This window comes from Orycteropus afer, unplaced genomic scaffold, assembly GCF_000298275.1.
Source record: "Orycteropus afer afer isolate SDZICR_OR568_19922 unplaced genomic scaffold, OryAfe1.0 scaffold00236, whole genome shotgun sequence".
NCBI lineage: Eukaryota > Metazoa > Chordata > Mammalia > Tubulidentata > Orycteropodidae > Orycteropus > Orycteropus afer.
The window spans coordinates 2,676,234-2,680,912 of record NW_006921823.1 but is presented as its reverse complement, the minus strand read 5'-3'; positions in this window follow the sequence as shown (position 1 = coordinate 2,680,912).

The window sequence follows — 4,679 nt, the reverse complement described above, 5'->3', positions numbered from 1 at the left end:
AACCACTGAGACTATGGCCCCTAGCTGCCCTTCAGGTCTGGAATTGAACCCACACCTGTGGTTTCCAGCCAAACAAAGTACAGCCATGTGAGTTAAACATTTACTTCAAGTAGACACATACCCTGGAGAGAACAATCATGGGAGAAGGAAGGGCTTCTTATGCACAGGGAAGCAGCTCAGGGCGCAGAAGGGTATGGAGGGATGGACACTGGGAAGAGGTAACTATGGGGAAGAATTGGGAGGGGAGCTGTTGCGTTGTAAATTTTGGTCAATGACATGAGACAAAGTATATGTGAACCACTGTATGAAAAGTGAATTTACTCTGTAAATCTTCAGCCAAATCAAAATAAAATTTAATAAATAAATAAATAAATAGAAATATTCTGTCAAACTTATATACATATTTGTGGGTGTAGTTGCTTTGACCTTCCCGTACCTGTTTAGCTTATAGTCTATTGATATGTCCATTCACAGATTACTGTTATTACTGTTACTGCAGGACTCTGCATGTAATAATATTTATCTCTGTTGCCTTTAACTCTTGCGCTCCACCCAATGTGTTCCTTTGCCTTGATTATTTTATACTGCTCTCCCCTTAATTGTATTTTGTCTTTCCCTTCACCTAAGTTAATATATGTCTACCTTTTAGTTGGTGATTTGCCCTCCCTTCCTTTACTATCCTGGTAACCTTCAAGGAATGTTTCTTTTTGGTATAAAACTTTTCTTGACTTTTTATAATAGTGGTTTCATAAAATATTTTTCTTTTGTAACTGACTATTTTCACTCAGCATAATGTCGTTTTGGTTTATTCATATTATGAGTTATTTAACTGATTCATCATTATTTTTTTAACATTGCACAGTATTCCATTTCTATATGTACCATAGTATATCTGTTCATCCATTGATGGGCATTTAGGTTGTTTCCATCTTTTGGTTATTGTGACTAGGGCCCCAATGAACATGGGTGTGCATATATCTATTTTGGTCAAGGCTCTTATTTCTGAAGGATATATATCCATTAGTGGGATTGCTGGATCATACAACATTTCTACTAACAATTTTTTAGTTTTATATTATTTTATTGTGATTCAGTTGAAGGATTACAGAGCAAATTCATTTTCCATACAACAGTTCATACACATTTTTTCATGAAACTGATTGCAATCCCCTCAATGCAACAGCTCTCTTCCCTCTTCCTCCCTGTGGTTACCCTTTCCCTGTGTCCTTCTTTCCGATGCATTACTGCCCTCTATGCTATCTCCCTGTACAAATACTTCCCTTCTGATCTCCCATGGTTGATTACTCTAGGAAGTGCATCTACCTTATGTAAATGTTCACCTTATATGCCTGTCTATGATTTGGCTGGAAGCCACACGAGTGATTTCAACTCCAGGGCCAAAGGGTGACTAGGGGACATAGTCTCAGGAGTTTCACCAGTCTCTATCAGACCAGTAAGACTAGTATTTATTATTGTTATTGTTATTATTATTTAATCTTTATTGGGATTTGAGTGAAAGTTTACAGAGTAAATTCACTTTCCATACAGCAGCTCACATATACTTTGTCTCATGACAGTGACTGCAATTTACCACAATGCAACAGCTCCCTTCCCACTTCCTCCCCATGGTTACCTCTTCCCTGTGTCCTTCCATCCCATGCACTCCTTTCTCCCAAGCTGTCTCCCTGTGTGTACACAGCCCTTCTATTCTCCCATGATTGATCTCTCCAAGGCATATCTACCTAATGTGAATGTTCAGCTCATATGCCTGTCTTTTGTCTGGCTCAAAGCCACAGGAGTGGGTTCAGTTCCAGACCTGAAGGGCAGCTAGGGGCCATAGTTTCAGGGGTTTCACCAGGCTCTATCAGACCAACAAACCTGGTCCTATTTTTATGATTCTGAGTTTTGTTCCACATTGTCTCCTTCTCTATCCAGGATCTCCTACGTAGATCCCCCTCTGAGTGGTTGACAGTGGTAGCCGGGTACCATCTAGTTAGCCATTCAATACACTACCATCGAGTCAGATCTGACTCATAGCGACCCCTCCTTGAGTTTCCGAGGCAGTATCACTACAGAAGTAGGTTGCCCAACATTCCTTCTGAGAGATAGCCATTAGAGAGATGCAAATAAAAAAAATACGGAGCTACCTGCTTGCCCCAGCACTAGTAGCAAAGTTCAACAAGACAGAAAATAACAAATGCTGGTGAGGATATGGAAAGATCGGGACTCTCAAACATGGCTGGTGGGACTGTCAAATGATACAACTACTGCAGAAAGTAGTATGGCAATTGTTTAAAGAGTTGGAGTTAGAAATATCATTTGACCCAGGAATTCCTACTAGGTACATATCTTAAAGAAGTGAGACCCAGGATAAGAGCAGATATATGCACACCCATGTTCATCGCAGCACTATTTATATTAGCAACAAGATGGAAACAAACCAGGTGCCTATCAACAAAAGAATGGATAACCAAACTATAGTCCACACACACAATGGAATGGGGAGCTATGGTGGCATAGTGCCTAAGGCATTTGACTGCTAACCAGAAGGCTGGCAGTTCAAACCAGCCACTCCTCAGAAGGAAGGTTGGGCAATCTACTACCATAGTGATACTGCCTCAGAAAGTCAAGGAGGGGCATAGCGATGAGTCAGATCCAACTGGACGGTAGTGAATTGAGTTGTTGTTGAATGGCTAATGATTGTGAACATTTCTTCATGTGTTTGTTGGCTGTCTGAATATCCTTTTTGGTGAAGTGTCTATTAATGCCTTCTGCCCATTTTTAATTGGATTATTATTTGTCTTTTAGTTGCTGAGCTATGGCTGTTTTCTCTAACTTTTATACATAATCCCTCATCAGATACGTCATTGACAAATATTTTTTTCTGAATCTGTAGGTTACCTTTTTAATCTTTTGGAGAAGTCCTGAAGCGCATAAAAATTTAATTTTTAGAAGGTCCCATTCATCTTGTTTATCTTCTGCTGTTTGTGTATTTTGGGTAATGCTTGACAGTCTATTTACACCATATATTGGAAAATAAAAATAAAAAATTCACTGCTATCGAGTCCCGACTCATAGCAACCCAACCTTGGGCTTCCGAGGCAGTACCTCTAAGTAAATAGATTGCTCATTCTTCCTTCCAAAGAGTGGCTGGTGGGTCTGGACCATTAGCCTTCTGGTTATCAGTCAAATGCCTTAGGCACTAGGCTACCAGAGCTCTCACTTCATATATTCAAAAAAAAAAAAAAAAAAAACTCACTGCCATCTAGTCAGATCCAACAAATAACGACCCCTCCTTGGGTTTCTGAGGCAGTATCACTATGGAAATAGATTGTCCAACCTTCCTTCAGAGGAGTGGCTGGTGTGTTTGAACTGCCAGCCTTCTGATTAGCAGTCAAACGTCTTAGGCACCAGGCCACCAGAGCTCTTATACCATAGATTGTTGTTGTAGTTGTTGTTTGCCGTCGAGTCGGCCCTGACTCATAGCGACCCCTTCTTGTGTTTCTGAGGCAGTATCACTATGGAAGTAGGATTGCCCAACCTTCCTTCTGAGGAGTGCCTGGTGGGTTTTTTGCCCCTATTTTTTCCTTGAGGAACTTTATAATTTTAGGTTTCACTTTTAAGTCTTTGAGCCATCTGGAGTTAGTTTTTGTGTATGGTGTCAGGTATGGATCTTGTTTCATTTTTCTGCAAATGGATATTCAATTTTGCCAACACCATTTATTAAACAAACATTCTCTTCCCCATTTAATGGATTTAGAGCCTTTGTCAAAGATCAGCTGACCATAGGTTGATGGATCTATTTCTGGGTTCTCAATTCTATTCCTTTGGTCTATGTGTCTATCTTTATACCAATACCAGGCAGTTCTGACTACTGTGGCTGTGTAGTGGGTTTTGAGATCCAGCAGTATGAGATCTCCTACTTTGTTCCTCTTGTTCAGTAGGGCTTTGCTTATCCAAGGTCTCTTTCCTTTCCACATAAAGTTAGTGATTGGTTTTTCCATATCCTTAAAGAATGCTGATGGGATATGGATGGGAATTGCATTGAAAGTATAGATTGCTATGGGTAGAATTGATATTTTCACAATGTTCAATCTTCCTATCCATGAGCATGGGATGTTCTTCCATTTATGTAGATCTCTTATGGTTTCTTAAAGTAGTTTTTGATAGTTTTCTTTGTAGAGGTCTTTTGTGTCCCTGGTAAGATTTATTCCCGAGTATTTTTTTTATTTTATTTTATTTTGGTAGCTGTTGTAAATGGTATTGATTTCCTTATTTCTTTTTCAGCAATCTCTTTGCTGGTGTAGAGGAATCCAGCTGATTTTTGGATATTGCTCTTGTACCCTGCCACAATGCTAAATCTCTCAATTAGTTCCAGTAGATCCTTTACTGAGTCTCTTGTGTTTTCTAGGTATAGGATCATATCATCAGCAAATAGGGATAGTTTGACTTCTTCTTTACCAATTTGGATGCCTCTGATTTCTCTTTCTTGCCTTATTGCCCTGGCTGGGTCATCTAATACTATGTTGAATAGAAGTGGTGATAGAGGGCAACCTTGTCTGGTTCCTGTTCACAAGGGAAATGGTTTCAGTCTCTCTCCATTGAGAATAATGTTGGCTGTTGGTTTTGCATAGATGCCTTTTATTATGTTGAGGAATGTCCCTTCTATTCCTATTTTG